We start from the raw sequence: 18326 nt of genomic DNA, 5'->3' as shown, positions 1-18326 counted from the left end.
TTTAAAATTTTTTAGTTACCTAGAAATTATGTTAGAAACTGCCGTTCAAACCGAAAAGATCCAGCATTTCCACTTGTAAGCAACTGTACTGAAATTGTTTTTACTGCACAGGTTTAAAAAAAAATGAGGAAAACAGAAGAGGAACAAAGAAAATATAATTATGAGAAATATCTATTATATATCAATACTTGCTCACAAGATACAAATGCATAATGTATTTATACAAATATGTGAAAAATAAATTTCCTGTGGCGTATTAAAAGCCATATTGATGACATAGTTTTTAATCTAATCTCGTTTATAATTAAAGTAAAATGCGTGGATATAATAATTAAATTAATTTCCATTCATTACATTTTTATGTTATATTTCCTCTGCTTCAATTATTACGCTATGCATAATGGTGGTTTATGGTGAGTCGAAACCAATGGATGCGGTTTCAATCCCAAGTTGAAGCATTTTACCTTAATTTACCCTGCTCGATGCAATCTGCACCCAAACACAATAGATAGCCTATGTACCCAGTCACATTAGAGAAATAATTAATAAGATGAGTCAGTGGTTTTCTTGTAATATATATCTTAAAAGTTGATATTAAAAAGAAACTGAGTTGCATTCGGTACTCTAGTTTTTCGATTTGTAGTTTAACAATTCACAGAATTAAGACATTTTTATCGGATGTTTTTATGTAAAATAAATAGTTTAGAATATAATGGTTTCAACTTTTAACATGAAACCAGCAATTTTTTTTTAAAGCGATAAGCCGATTATTTTGATACCAGTTTCAACTTGTATTTAATTCATCGAACTCGAAAGGATAAAAAGCAAAGTCGATCTCAGCAGAATTTGAACACAGAACTTAAAGAACCAGAAGAAATGCCGCTAAGTATTTTGTCCGACTTGCTAACGATTCTATCAGCTCGCCACTTTTTTGTATTTATTGTGGCTTGAGTTCTCCCATCATATACTTGGCCCTGAGTAGAATCTACCACTAAAGTACCGACTTTATGGCTACACAATGTTAGTGTAGTAGGTGAGATATCTTATATCTAAAATTCCCTTAAGGAGAAATAACTTTCCGGATCCAGAGTCTGGCGCTGTTATCGTATAAACCCGAAATAACCAAGCATTTGTTTGGGTAGTTCTAGGTTATATTGGCACACTTGAAATTAAAATTGATACTCTGGTTTAGTGCCTGTATTTTTGAAGCAGTCTTACCTTCATATAAATTACAAATAATATGAAAATTTACTCGTGTTCTTAATCTGAAGGATTTCACAGGTCTATGTACAGGACAGCGGTCTAAGGATATGACTGCTTTCTCCTGAAGCGGCAACGATCCTAAGTAGTTCTTCGGTGATGGCAATATCAAATGGGAGCATCCTGAAAAGTTTTTATCCAGACTTGAATAAACGATGTAAACGTTGCTTTATTAAAGAGGAGTAGAGTCCATGGTTTTGCAGACCCTTCTAATGTGATGAGTTTGAAACGATTTATATTTAGTTTATGTAGAGCAAACATCGGCTGGGATATAGTTACAGTCTTCGACTGAAAAATGTCGGGCAGCAGGCTTTCAAAGCATCATATACTGGCTGCAGTTCTTGAGCGTAAACTCGTTCACAGCATAACCATTTGGGACAAGCTTAAAGTGCAACATCTCGAAAATCCACAAAACACGCACATGGACTTCTGTTCAAACCGCCATTGTTTGACAACAGGTTCTGAAGTTTGGTCGAACAAAGATACTGACTTTTTATTAGGATTACGAATATAAATCCATTTTTCATCCCCAGGATTCGTCAGCAATTGTTAGCAAATGTTCACATGCGGTTGAGCTTGGTCGTTGGTCATCTCATGAGGAACTTTACAACAGCATTTCTTACAAGGCCGAGTTTAAGGGGTGTGTCGGTTGATAGTGCTTTGTGATGGACCAAGATCTGTGACAATGTACGAGTGCTTGTGCTTGACTGTTGTTCAGCCATTTCAGGCAAGGTCTCATCATCCACAACATCTTTGAGGTTTCTCTCCGAGGCTTCTTAGACCTTGCCCGAAACTTCTGAGTTAGTTTTGTGCCACACATTCATTGACAATTTCTGGGCCTTCCACATCATTAATTTCTTTCGTTGCTATCCTTGCACTTGATCATATTTTCCACAGGCAACATATGGCCCTAATAGCAATTTTTTCGCCACTCATTATCAAAGATAAACAATTAATGTTTATATGCTACATATAAAAATAAAGAATAAACAATTCAGCAACGATTGAACAACAAATTGTATCAAATTAATAATATAACACGGAGATACAAGTTGCCAAAAATCATCAGTGAAAATCCGAAATCACTTTTGATTCAACCTGGAACCTCTGAAGAATACAACTGCAACTCCAAATATTGTGATAAATAGTATGTTGTCAGCACGACACTCTGGAATCATTGCACACTCTTCCATTGTCTAATCTATTTCTGTATGACGTTGATTCTCGTGTTAATCACAATGGTAGTGGCAAGATGAACTTAACCAGAGCACGACGGTTGTTACCCTTTTGAATTTATTTTTGGTGTTGTGCATCCCTGCACAGTGTTTGAGGCCAGTGAGGGTAATGATGTTGCAGCTGTTTCTCTGTGCATGTGTTTCCCATACTTTTCTAGACTGAGTGAATGAGTTAACATATTTTATATTATTGCAGTGTTGCTATAGGATTGTGTATATATGCCTGGGTAATTGGTTGTTGTTTTTCATATAGTAATAGAGACTGTTTAAGTCGGGAGTTGCGAACCAGGGTAAATTACCCCAAACAGGGTAAAAATGACATTCTTGTGGGTAATGAGGACTCATTAGACATAAGTAAAATTATATGAAAAACATGCTCCTTGTTACAACAGATATCTTTCTTCTGGCATGAAGAAGCAATCAAAAAGTCGTCTTTTTAAAAAAAAAAAATATCAAAGACCACGTAGTCATACAAGGAGAATATTTCGTTACTGCAGCAAGCTTTAACCCACAAGTTCTCTCACGGGACCCTACCACTGCTTATATGCTCGGAAATATGATATGCACGTGTATACAACCGTGTATGAAAGCTTAACTGATATCACTAATACTATAGCAACACTATTATAACCAGATACCTCAGTATATATATGGATCTTTAAGTCCCAGGGGTATATGGACTTAATTGATGCTGTGTATGTTGAACAACCTACGCAGTGCGTGTGGATATATATCAAGTAACCCTTAGAAATAATAGAAAACAGTGAACATCTGTTGTTGAAACAATACTAAGCGACTTTGGACAGTGCTTAAGCATAATATGTGAGGTTTTGCTTTCTAGCTTAATTTATCAAGACACACGATATTGATAAAGTGGTAGATGAATCATATCGCCAGAAGAAATAGAGATGAAAGCTAGCGAGTGTACACGAATATCGCTCTACAAATGTATGTATGTATGTATGTATGTATGTATGTATGTATGTATGCATGCATGCATGTATATATATACATATGTATATACATACATATATACATATATATGCATGTATATAGATATAAACATGTTTGTGTATGTGTATGTGTGTTAATATTTAGCAAAAGCAACAGAGTGTCTCAAAGTCCGAGAGTTTCGTGCGTTGGCACTTGAAACTCTCGATTGTACTTTCTGCATATATATATGTATGTATGTATATGTATATATATATATAATATATATATATATATATATATATTATATATATATATATATATATATATAAATTTAAAATGAGGGTGAGAAATTAGATACTAATTTATTAACGTCGATTTCACACAGTGGTCTAGCATAAAAAAACTGAAGGTTCAGTAAAATAGTATATATATATATATATATTAGAGGGAAAACCACTATGTGGACACCCATATGCTAGAAATAGATCCGCTACGGTCTCACCACCAAGAAATGTTCTCAAGAAAAATTTAGCAAAACAACCAAAACGTAATCGAGCAAGACAAAAGAAAAAGTAATAGTAATAAAACAAAACAAAACAAAAAAGTGACCGTAGCGGATCTATTTCTAGCATATGGGTGTCCACATAGTGGTTTTCCCTCTAATATATATATATATATATATATATATATATATATATATATATATATATATAGACAGACAGACAGACAGACAGACAGACAGAAAGAAAGAAAGAAAGAAAGAAAGAAAGAAAGAAAGAAAGAAAGAAAGAAAGAAGAGTGACAGACAGGCAGATAGAGGGAGAGAGAGAGTATTTCTTTATTCACCATAAGGTTGAGAAAAAGAGGGGACAATACGGGGACAGGCAAAACAAACGTTGGGGTCAGGGTATCGAATGAAACGAAACGTATGAATAAACAAACAATTAAAATATATACAATTAAATGAGAATGAGTGATTAACAAAAAATGAAGCGGAGGACGCGGTTGACCCCCACAAGCAACATTCTCACACTGAAGACTTTGCTTTCTCCTTTTTTACATTCTCGATTAAACAGGTTCTTTCACTCGCAACATACTTGCTATATACTTCCGTCTTTTACGAAACACACTTTGCGACAGGCATTTCTTCTCCAGCCTTATTTTCCGTTTCATGTGGAAAACGAAAAAGTCGATTAGCTCGAGACTGGAGATGAACATGCCTGTTGCAATTCATTTCACTCTCGTCTTCCATACTACTTCTTTCGCCACAGCAACTACTGAGAGAAAACAGGCTCGCTCTTCCCTATTCAGGGAGGTCGGCGGAACGATCTTAATTAGAGATTCGCTCGACAGTTGTACTCTTCTCGAATGCGACAGCAGGTGTTCAACATAAGCCCAGAGTTCAGTCACCTTGGTGCATTGCACAATCGCGTGCAGGACAGTTTAACTGTCGCACAAACCGGCGATGGTGCACACCCATGTCTAAAGAGCTTATCTCGAACCGGTAAAGCTCCTCTGTAACATTGCCAGGCCAGGTACTTTTGGTAATTATCCATAGGCCCCGGACCGAATGTTCTTTGGAACAAGCTGGCCAGTTGATTTTCGGTCTACATTTGATCCATGGGTTCAGTTTGGTAAACGATGTAAACTGTGGAAATAACAGCCTGACGAACGGAGACCACATTTGCTCACCGTCCAGGTAAAGCCAGAGGTGCCTAAGCCTGAGCGCATGTCTGCGCATTTTTAGCCACGGCATCCCTAACCCACCCTTCAGCGGCTTTTGGTAGCAAATAGAGCGCCTTACAAGAGGTCTGCTGCCCCTCCACAAAAAGCGAAAGAGCATGCTTTCCGGCTTGTTCAGCCACGAATCGGGGCAAGGCAAAGAGAGATTCATATGTATAGGGTGCAGTGAATAAACTGTCGTCTAAATCAGTGCTTCTCAAACTATCTCATGTGGCGTACCCGCATTTATTTTCCCAATGTGTTAGAGACCGGCAATATTTCTTAGTAATATTTATTTATACCGAAAACAATATATTATACCGAAAACAATATATACAATGAATATAATAAAAGTTGACATTTTTTTAATTTTATATTTATTTTGTAAACAAATAATACAATATTACATAAGCTGATAAGTTATTTACTGCAGTGTATAAAGCGAAATCACTAAAATTATGCTATTGTTTCTTTCTTTTCTGGAAACGCGCTGCGTATCGGCAGATGATGGCTCGCGGACCTGCACCGGTCCGAGGATCACCACTTTGAGTAGCACTGGTCTAAATTACGCAAAAAGGAAACTAACACTAACATCTCATTTTAACAGATATATTTACCAAAATTACATAAAAGTATCTTGAAATTCATACTAAGGAGTAAATTTATTCAATAAAATCGCCATTGGCTTCAACCACGGCCTCCAGACGACTTCGGAATCTTTTGCAACTCTTCTGGATGATCTCTTTGTTTAAGTTGGTGAATGCTGCCATAATCCTTGCCTTCAGTTCATCTTTGGTGTTACAAGGAGTTTTGGGGTCTCTCGCACAACTGAGCCTCACACATAATAATCAAGGGGGCTGCAGTCTGGGGAGTTAGGTGGCCAGATTAAGGGGTGATGTGGTCGCAGAAATTGTCTGACAGCCATGACTGGTTTCTCCTGCGTGTGTGGCATGGCGCAGATTCCTGTTACTTGATACAGAGTCTTCCAGCAGCCACCCTATTGAGCTAGAGCATTACTACCTCCTCCAGGCACTTGATGTAGACCTCCATGTTGAGTCTGAGGCCGTGTGGGAAGATGAATGGAGGCACAACGTCGTTATCACTAGTGATTACTCCAAGGACCATGATGTTGATTTTTATTACTCTCGATACATGTTTTAGGGACACAGCAAGCCAATGGTTGTTCTGTGTGTTCACCATCTGATCCTGGCAGAAATTTTTCTCAGCTCAGAAGAACCAAAGCATGTTCGGTTGGAGTGGATGCTTGAGTTTGTTCAAAAGATTCGTAGCGCAGTCTTACTTCTTGTACTTGATGGTTTGGCCCCTTCTCATCTTGCATAAGGAATACCAAATGTCTTCATGCACTACCTGCCTGATAAGAAACTCAGACACTCCCATGTCTCTGGCGATGGACCTGATTGACTTGGAGGGATCGTTGTTAATCATGGCCTGGATCTCACCAACAAATCCAGGTGTTATTTTCTTATCAGAACGATCAGAGTGAGTTTTCCGAGCTGCCGTACCTTCGTAATCACCATTAGATTCATCCAACTCTTTCCGAATCCCATGCACTGTCCTCAGATTGACACCCAAACCCTCTGAAATGTTCATATTGGAGCTTCCGGTGTGAATGCCAAACAGTATATCCTGTAGTTTCCAAATTTCTGGCAGATTGAATTGCGTCATGGTGCTGTTTTCTTACGTGTTCACACAAGCACGTACACACTCAATCTTCGATAGATAGATAGATAGATAGATAGATAGATAGATAGATAGACAGACAGACAGACAGACAGACAGACAGACAGACAGACAGACAGACAGACAGACAGATTGACTAACTGAGTGACAGACAGACAGGTTATTATAATGGTTATAGGATTTTGCAAAAGCAACCAGCACTGAATGTGTTACTCCTTAAGCTAATGAAATGGGTTACGTAATTTGTGTTGTTTTATCATGTATTAATATATATGCAGCATATATATATATATATATATATATATATATACAAAATAAGAAAATGGAGAAATACATCTAAATCATTTATCAACTACCAGATAATACCCAATCACATACTTTATTAAACCACTCCATAAGAACATTAGGGTTAAACATAAAAATATATAACAAAACAGCGTACATGAATGAGTAATACAATACAATAAGTACAATCATTATAAGAGGATATAAATAAATAAATATAAATAGATATAAATATAAATATACACTATATCTTACAGCTGTTTCGGCCATGCAGATAAATATGTCTCATTTTACCTATATTAGCCATGTATAGTATGTCAATATGAAGTTAAAAATGAGACATTTACAAAGATATCTTAAGGCCTCTTCGGAGATTCTAAAGTGTAAACCAAATTACATATATACTCATATAAGTGTGGGTACATACCCATAATAAATCATTTACATATATATATGAGTGCATATACTCATACTCTTATACATACACATATACATATACATAATAATACAAATAATATAAATCAATAAAATATATATATGTTCCATATTCAATGTTTTTCAACTTAATATTAAGATATTACAACGTAGAGAACATTGACATATTCATACTTCAATGCAGATATATAGAGTCAGTATTACCTTATATTAATTTACAAAAAGTCATTAATGTTAACATCAATACTGTTATCAATATCATTAATGCTACCAATATCATTGTTGTTATTTCTAATAACATTAATACTAATAAAACAATACATATATCACATAATTAGCAATATAGTAGCAAAACTAGGGACCAGCATAATACCACAGTATTATGCAAGGCATTGAATATTTGCACATACATACAAAAAGCAGTCAAGTCAATCAGTTTACATGGTGTTAATTTCCACAGATGCATGTGAATTAATAATTTCTATAGTGACACTAATATATTATTAATTTCCGATATATATATATACATACACACACACACACACACACACATATACATATACAGATATATACACATACATACATACATACATATACATACATACATACATACATACATACATACATACATACATACATACATACATACAAGCTATCTCTTTAACCCGGAGTAAAGTGTAGAAACCCCTGAGGGGAAACAAGACCATGCTGGTTAAATTTTGGAATTATGTGATAGGGTTTTATCAAACTACTTCATTCTGTGAGTTTTTCTCGCCGAAGAAAGATGTTGTGGCTTACCGCTCGCAGTCTCTGAATATCTCATGAGGTTGGTGATTTTGTGTGGTTATCCGAGGTATATTTTTAGCACTTATTTCTAGCAATTGTACGTGCTCTGCTGCACCCTCATTTATGAATTTTGCTGTTTCGGTTTTAAATTCTATTGCCAACAATATATTATAATGTATTTAATACATCATAAAATATATTAATTTACTATTATAACAGCTCATTGTATTTTTATATACATATATATATATATATATATATATATATATATATATATAATATATATATATATATATATATATATACATATATATGTATGTATGTATACATGATGTATGTATATACATATATATATATACATGCATATATGAATATATATACATACATATATATACATATGTATATATATATACATACATACATATATATACATATGTATATATATATACATACATACATATATGAATATATATACATACATATATATACATATGTATATATATATACATACATACATATATATATACATATGTATATATATATACATACATACATACATATATATATATATATATATATATATAATATATATATACATATATACATTTATATAAATATATATAGATTTTTTTTTACTTATAACGAAGTTCTTAAAATTACTACTCAGTGTTAATCATATATAGTACTATTTCATTCTTTTTAGCAATCATCAGCATGATATAACATATGACTTGTTAGTTGAACATTTTATGAAGAGGGACATTTCATAAATGATAGAGATAATTATCGATTGGAGGAAATACTTAGAATGTGTGAGTGTGTTTATTCTTTTTTCTTTTCATCATAGGCAGTTAGTAGTTTAGCAATCGAGAGTAAAAGAGGAAAATTCTTAGTGTTCACATGCAGGATAAATGCTTCAAAGGAATTCTCTCCCGTGAAGATGTCTTAAAGTAGCTAATAATTCTATTTTTAACCACAATTTCACGAACCGTTTACCATTTTCAAGTAGCTTAATTGGAGTAGTATAACCCACGGTTATGTAGTATAACAGGCGTCTATTCATAAAAATAATGCCTAGATCAGTAGTTCTCAACAGGGAGGCCATATGGCTTTTAACAGTCTATATAAGATTTCGTTGATAAAACTTATATGCAATAAATAGCTTATACCTCTACAATTCACAAAATATTAAAAATTTATATACAATTTCTAATAAGGTTCTGGGTTCAGTCCCACTGCGTGGCACTTTGGGCAAGTGTCTTCTACTATAGCCTCGGGCCGACCAAAGCCTTGTGAGTGGATTTGGTAGACGGAAACTGAAAAAAGCCCGTCGTATATATGTATATATATATGTGTGTGCGTGTATGTTCGTGTGTCTGTGTTTGTCCCCCTAGTATTGCTTGACAACCGATGCTGGTGTGTCTATGTCCCCGTTACTTAGCGGTTCGGCAAAAGAAACCGATAGAATAAGTACTGGGCTTACAAAAGAATAAGTCCTGGGGTCGAGTTGCTCGATTAAAGGCGGTGCTCCAGCATGGCCGCAGTCAAATGACAGAAACAAGTAAAAGAGAGTAAGCGTGGCTTAGTGGTTAGGATATTCGACTTACGATCGTAAGGTCGTGAATTCAATTCCTAGCGACGCGTTGTGTCCTTGAGCAAGACACTTTATTTCTCGTTGCTCCAATCCACTCAACTGACAAAAATGACATGTACCTGTATTTCAAAAAGCCAACCTTATCACACTCTGTGTCACGCTGAATCTCCCTGAGAACTACGTTAATGTTACACGTGTCTGTGGAATGCTTAGTTACTTACACGTTAATTTCACGAGCAGGCGTTTCTGTTGATCGGATCAACTGGAACCCTAGTCGCCGTAACCGAAGGAGTACCAGTCTAATAATATTTAATTGAGTTTAATCATATTAGATTTAAATTTAATTTAATTTTTTTTTCAACATAATAGGCGCAGGAGTGGCTGTGCAGTAAGTAGCTTGTTTACTAATCACATGGTTCCAGGTTCAGTACCACTCCGTAGCACCTTGGGCAAGTGTCTTCTACTATAGCCTCGGGCCGACCAAAGCCTTGTGGGCGGATGTGGTAGACGGAAACTAAAAGAATCCCGTCGTGTGTGTGTGTGTGTGTGTGTGGTGTGTTTGTTGTGTATGTTCTGTGTTTGCCCTCACCTCCCCCCCCCCAACATCGCTTGATAACCGATGCTGGTGTTTACGTCCACGTAACATAGCGGTGGCGGATAAAAAACCGATAGAATAAGTACTAGGATTACAAAGAATACGTCCTGGGGCCGATTTGCTCGACTAAATGTGGTGCTCCAGCATGGCCGCAGTCAAATGACTGAACCAAGTGAATGGCTACGTAGGTTCAGTAGAGTAAATAAAAGCACAGGGATCCATAAGCCAAAATTACTTCATTCCTTGCCTTGGTGGTCGCCAATATATAAAACGGATTTTATTTTATTTTAGAAATCAAGTCCAAAATTTTTCAAACACGTTTTTCCCTAGCGAATGCACTCACATAAACTCACACACACAGATATTTATATGAATTTGTATCCGTTTATGTGTATGTGTTTGTCTGTGTGTGAGTTTATGTGTGTGTGTGTGTGAGTGTGATGTAGGTGTGTGCGTTTGTGTGTGGGGGGTGTTGTATGTGTGAGTGTGTGTGGTTGTGTGTGTTTGTGTGTGTGAGTGTGTGTCTTTGGGTGTGTGTGAGTGTGTGTGTTTATTTGGTGTGTGGTGTGTGTGTGTGTTTGTTAGTGTGTCTGTGTTTGCCCTCACCTCCCCCCCCCCAACATCGCTTGATAACCGATGCTGGTGTTTACGTCCACGTAACATAGCGGTTCGGCATAAAATACCGATAGAATAAGTACTAGGATTACAAAGAATACGTCCTGGGGCCGATTTGCTCGACTAAATGTGGTGCTCCAGCATGGCCGCAGTCAAATGACTGAACCAAGTGAATGGCTACGTAGGTTCAGTAGAGTAAATAAAAGCACAGGGATCCATAAGCCAAAAATACTTCATTCCTTGCCTTGGTGGTCGCCAATTATATAAACGGATTTTATTTTATTTTAGAAATCAAGTCCAAAATTTTTCAAACACGTTTTTCCCTAGCGAATGCACTCACATAAACTCACACACACAGATATTTATATGAATTTGTATCCGTTTATGTGTATGTGTTTGTCTGTGTGTGAGTTTATGTGTGTGTGTGTGTGAGTGTGTATGTAGGTGTGTGCGTTTGTGTGTGGGGGTGGATGTATGTGTGAGTGTGTGTGGTTGTGTGTGTTTGTGTGTGTGAGTGTGTGTCTTTGGGTGTGTGTGAGTGTGTGTGTTTATTTGTGTGTGTGTGTGTGTGTGTGTGTGTGTGTTTGTGCGTGTGCATGTGCGCGAGAGGCGAGTGTGTGTGTATGTGAGCGTTTGTGCGAGTGGCGAGTGAGTGTGTGTGTGTGTGACAATATGTATTCAAATCTAAGTCTGCATCAAAATTTCTCGATCCTGGTTCTCAAACGACTTAGAATTTGGCTTTTATATACATCGATTAGGTAGGTGATTGACTGGAGGGGGAGTGGCAGGATCAGCTATCACTGCAGGCAACCTAGACAGTGTCTAATGGTTACTAATAGTAAAGTGTAAGTGGGCGATGGAAAAACGAAGAAACATGGCAAGAAGAAGAAGAACGAGGAGGAGGAGAGAGGAGGAGGAGGAGGAGGAGGAGAAGAAGAAGAAGAAGAAGAAGAAGAAGAAGAAGAAGAAGAAGAAGAAGAAGAAGAAGAAGAAGAAGAAGTCAACTGCGTTTATTGAAGTGTGAAGAACTGGTTGGAATTTCACGTAAAGTTGAAAAAGAACGAAAAATAGCATATCCTGTGTTGTGACTAATTGGTTCTTCTAAAGTATTAGTTAGGACATGGGTTGGGACCTGTATTTATAACTTTGAAGGATAAGGTTTGGAAAAGTGCATTATCCCCTAATACACAAGTGTGTATGTGTATGTATGTAAATATACGTATGCATATATGTATATATCATTCATATAAATATAGGAAGAAAATTAAGAAAATGGAGATATAGCATTTAATATAGTTTATCATCTTCAAAAATCCAATCTTACAGCTGTTTCAATTAAGCCTAAAGATTCAAATAGCAATTATTAAATCATTATTAAATCATTATATTAGACAAAATTTCATCAGAAGGGTATAAAAGATATACCGTTATGTTTTTACGTGTTGTGTTATCGAATCAACTCAGCAGACTGAATATTATTTTATGGCTAATATTGATATAAGCCTGGTATAAACCCCGATTATATTCACATATTATCCATTAACCACGAAAACAACCTATGACCCCTGGCCCAGGTTTATGAAACCGAGCCATTGATATTAAAACCCGAAAAATACTAACAAGTACACATAATTTCCACATAAACAGTGACATAGACTGCCACTACCTAAAACGAAAATAAGGCGGCAGAAGCTTAGCATCGATCCAAAATGCCTTTGAATGTCGTATCATATCCCTCTTCGGCAACATCTTTTAGCCACCAAGTGTCGAAGTGCATCCCTTGACCAAGTTTGCATACTTGAAGCTGATAACATCATATGACTTGGAAGGCAGCTCCTAGAGTAACATTCTTTGATAACCAAGTATACATGCCCAAAGAATGCGCACGACTCTACCGCTTGTGTACACACTCACACACACATATGCAATGGTGTATTTATTTTCATTGTACACTTCTTCCATTGTTGTTTTGCTTTATATTTGTACGCTTTTTTCAGTCACGCATTTCGCTTACCTGACTCTTTTACTTGTTTCAGTCATTTGACTGCGGCCATGCTGGAGCACCGCCTTTAATCAAGCAACTCGACCCCGGGGCTTATTCTTTTGTAAGCCCAGTACTTATTCTATCGGTTTCTTTTGTCGAACCGCTAAGTAACGGGGACATAAACACACCAGCATCGGTTGTCAAGCAATGCTAGGGGGACAAACATAGACACACAAACACACACACGCATATATATATATATATATACGACGGGCTTCTTTCGTTTCCGTCTACCAAATCCACTCACAAAGCTTTGGTCGGCCCGAGACTATACAAGAAGACACTTGCCCAAGGTGGGACTGAACCCGGAACCATGTAGTTAGTAAACAAGCTACTTACCACACAGCCACTCCTGCGCCTATTATTTGTGTATTATTTGTTAGTCTCCATGTTTCATGATCTTGCTCCTTGTTTTATTTTTCATACACAGAAACACATACACACTTACTGACACACAAATGTATATGTATGTATATTATGTTTGTCTATGTTTATACATAGCTATGGCTTTGTATATACACACGTGTATATACCAGTAAGCCACGCACCTTCACACACAAACACACACAGACATGTGTACGTGTGTGTGTGTGTGTGTGTGTGTGTGTGTGTGTTGATAAAGACATACTGGCCGGAAATGCATGGGTACATATACCTTGTTTGGTTCGGTGATGGCAAAAGGTGTGGCGAAACAGTGAAAAATTGCCATTTGGTAGTAAAAAAGAAGTTATTCTCATGGATTGGTGTTGTTAAAGGGCAAATTAATACAGACACTGTTGTCTACGAAGTAGAAGTAATGTTGACCAACACCGACGAAACGACGCATGTACAGAAATACGCCGGAGTAACAGGGAGGTGGCCCCTTTAACTCCAAACTGGACAATCACAGATCCTCTCTTAGAAACAGGAAAGCTGTAATATCCAACTTTAGCCCGCTATATACAGCCATTAGAAGAGGAAGCGACGATCTATAGCATCACTGGAAGTTACTGGAATGTTCTGTGTCGTATCTTAATGAAAGCAGAAGATGCAAGCTTTGTTCGTTGGAGAAAAGAATCATTCTAAAAATTTCACACGACCTAAGTGCTTTCTTGAACTCAAAAAATGAAATTTTCGGATGTTACCCTTATGGGCGCAAATTCGTTTTAGTGATGTGGAGATGTTCGTTTATGAACTAGAGAACGTTTGACCTATGGTTAACACTAATCCTTGTGGAATAACTCTTCTTTTCTCCCCTAAAAGACAAAATTTTTTCACTATGCATCGAAGAAGTCAGTTATGAAGATAGACAACCACACAGGTTGGATGAATAAGACCTTTTGGGGGAAAATAACATTTCTGAAGAATGTCTTCAAAAATGTTATTTTATCAAAGAAGAGTATATAGAATGACCTCGGTCGAGATTACAAACAGCTTTGGCTGGTTCAACATTGATGTAAACACTAATTCGATTGGCTGACACGTTGGTCTCTACTACGCTCGCACCGCTGGTTATAACTTGGCGCAAAATGTCTCGACTTATTTTCGCGCCATAGTCCAAGCAGCCAATCACAGCTTTCCATTTCGGAAGTTCATTGGGAGCCATGTAAAGCCTATAAATAAGGTTTCTCAGAAGAATATTCGTCTCAGGCCCCCAGTCTTTGAGTGAGTTATTTGGAGTTATTCAGGTGTGATTATTCTGGTGTGTTTATTTCAAGTGAAGAGGTGGTGAGTTCGAATTCGTTGGAGGACGTGGAATAATTTTTTTCCTGAAAATGCAAGAACAGACTTACGCGCGAGCGGCAGGCAGAGGCCTGGTTGCCGGTGAGCTGGAAATGGAGGAGGTGGTGGTCGAACAGAAGACCCTACAGAAGTATTTCGACAGTTTAAAGAGGGAGGGTGACTGCGTAAGAGTCACACCGTCCGAGGAGGAGGAAAGCAGTGCAGAGAAGCGTACTATAACGTACAGGACGTGGTGTGTGAGTCCAAAAAAATTGAAGTAGCGGAAATGAAAGAAGTAGAAGAATGTCTGAAGGAAATTGAGGGTGAACCCACATTTTTCAAAAGAGGAAGGAAGTATGCCACGGTAGTGGTATTTTTGAAACAGAAAATGAGGCAAAAAAGAACGCAACAAGACTTTTGAAATCGGATAAGTGGACTTTGCTACCAGTTACTGCGGAAGGAGAGCAGTGAGGATGAGAATCAATAGAATCTCACCCGAATTTAATATGGAAAGGTTGCTGGCAGCAGTGCTGTTTAACTGCAAGGATGATGTGGAAGTACTGAAGGTGGAGAAGTCAGCGGAGGTGAAATGGTGGGGATATACGGTGCAGGTTCTCGCACACATTACCGTGCGAGACCTGTACAACATCCCGGAGGAGCTGGTCTACCCTGACGAGACGCGGCTCCGAGTTGTGGTAGAGGGAAGACCCCCAATTTGCTACAATTGTAAATCAAGGGGCCACATGAAGGATGTGTGCCCGCGAGAAAAAACTAAAGCACCGGAGGTTGAGATGGAGGAATGTAAGGACGCGTGTGTGGAGGAGGCGAAAGCGGAGGAAGTACGAATGGAGGAGCGGTTAAGTGAGGAAGAACGAGAGAGTGCAGAAGAGGAAAAGACGGAAGACATGAAGAGATCAAGGGTGGAATCACCACCGAAAGATCAAAAAAAGAAAAAAATTAAAAGCAAGATAGCAGAAGAGAGAGAAGAGAAAACATACAAAGAACAGGAAGTAAAAGAGAAGGCGAGAGAGCGGCCAAGGACAGAGTTTGAACAAGAATGGGAGGCAAGAGTGAACGAGCAATTGGAATCGTGCAGATATGGAAGAAGGCCTACAGGAAAAAACTTGAAGGCAGTCGTAATGTATATCAAGAATACAGAAGTGGAGAAGAGACTTGTAGGTAAGAAAGGGTTGGTCAGGGTGAAGGTGAACCCAAAGCTGTATGGTGACGACGTGAAAGGCGTCATTATAGACAAAGAGACATATATAAAATTAAAAAAGATGTTTAGCGCTATGCATATAACGCATTATGTGCGGTACGATAAATTGCCAGATGTTATAGAGCAAACGGACCTGTTGGATTATATGACGGACGAGCGTCTAATGTAAAAAATTAGAATTGTAAAATTTAAAGTTGTATTTTGAAATATGTAATGTTGACATGTAGAATTGTAAAATTATTGTAACTGTAAAATTGTATGTACAATTGTATTTTAAACGGAACTGCGAGTTGGGGGTTCGTAAGCCGTTCCATCTCATTACATCTAATTCATTTTTTACACCCCATGTCCCGTCTTGTAATGTCCCCCTCTTCGTGGCCCCTTAGTGGGTAATAAAGAAACAGTCTTAGGCCTCCAGTCTTTGAGTGAGTTATTTGGAGTTGTTCTGGTGTGTTTGTTTCGAGTGCGTCATTGTGAAGAGGTTGTGAGTTCGAGTTCGTTGGAGGACGTGGAATAGTTTTTTTTTTTCCTGAGATTCTTGAAAATGCAAGAGCAGACTTACGCGCGAGCGGCAGGCAGAGGCCTGGTTGCCAGTGAACTGGAAATGGAGGAAGTGGTGGTCGAACAGAAGACTTTACAAAAGTACTTCGACAGTTTGAAGAGGGAGGGTGACTGCGTGAGAGTCACACCGTCCGAGGAGGAGGAAAGCAGCGCGGAGAAGCGTACGATAACGTACAGGACGTGGTGTGTGGAGTCGAAAAAAATTGAAGTAGCAGAAATGGAAGAAGTAGAAAAGTGTCTGAAGGAAATTGAGGGTGAACCCACATTTTTCAAAAGAGGAAGGAAATATGCCACGGTGGTGGTATATTTTGAAACAGAAAATGAAGCAAAAAAGAATGCAACAAGAATTTTGAAATCGGATAAGTGGATTTTACTACCAAGTTACTGCGGAAGGAGGGCAGTGAGGATGAGAATCAATAGAATTTCACCCGAATTTAATATAGAGAGGTTGCTGGCGGCAGTGCTGTTTAACTGCAAGGATAATGTGGAGGTATTGAAGGTGGAGAAGTCAGCAGAGGTTAAGTGGTGGGGATATACGGTGCAGGTTCTGGCACACATAACCGTGCGAGACCTGTACAACATCCCGGAGGAGTTGGTCTACCCTGACGAGACACGGCTCAGAATTGTGGTAGAGGGAAGACCCCCAATCTGTTATAATTGTAAATCGAGGGGCCACATGAAGGATGTGTGCCCGCGGGAAAAAACAAAAGCACCGGAGGTTGTAATAGAGGAGTGTAAAGATGCGTGTGTGGAGGAAGCGAAAGCGGAGGAAGCACGAATGGAGGAGCAGTTAAATGAGGAAGAACGAGCAAGTGCAGAAGAGGAAAAAACAGAAGATAGGAAGAGATCAAGGGTGGAATCACCACCGAAAGATCTAAAAAAGAAAAAAAATCAAAAGCAAGATAGCAGAAGAGAGAGAAGAGAGAACATTCAAAGAACAGGAAGTAAAAGAGAAGGCGAGAGAGCGGCCAAGGACAGAGTTTGAACAAGAATGGGAGACAAAAGTGAACGAACAGTTGGAATCGTGTAAATATGGAAGAAGGCCTACAGGAAAAAACCTGAAAGCAGTTGTGATGTATATCAAGAATACAGAAGTGGAAAAGAGACTTGCAGGTAGGAAAGGGTTGGTCAGGGTGAAGGTGAACCCAAAACTGTATGGCGACGATGTAAAAGGCGCAATTATAGAAAAAGAAACATACACAAAATTAAAAAAGATATTTAATGCTATTCATATAACGCATTATGTACGGTATGACAATTTACCAAATGTAATAGACCAAATGGACCTATTAGAATATATGACGGACGAACGTCCAATATAAAAGAATTAGAATATATGTAAGGTTAAAAAGTAAAATTGCTAATTGTAAAATTGTAAGATGTAAAGTTGTATTTTGAACAGGAATATATGTAATGTTAAAATGTAAATTGTAAAATTATTGTACTTTGAACTGGAATATATGTAACTGTAAAATTGTATTTTGAACTGGAATATATGTAATTGTGAAATTGTATTTTAAACGGAACTGCGAGTTGGGGGTTCGTAAGCAGTTCCATCTCATTACATATAATTCATCTTTACTTCATATTTTATTTTTACTTTATGTACCCCATGTCCCGTCTTGTAATGTCCCCCTCTT

The sequence above is a fragment of the Octopus sinensis genome, linkage group LG5 (genome assembly GCF_006345805.1).
Source record: "Octopus sinensis linkage group LG5, ASM634580v1, whole genome shotgun sequence".
Taxonomy (NCBI): Eukaryota; Metazoa; Mollusca; class Cephalopoda; order Octopoda; family Octopodidae; genus Octopus; species Octopus sinensis.
This window is presented reverse-complemented; position numbering follows the sequence as displayed.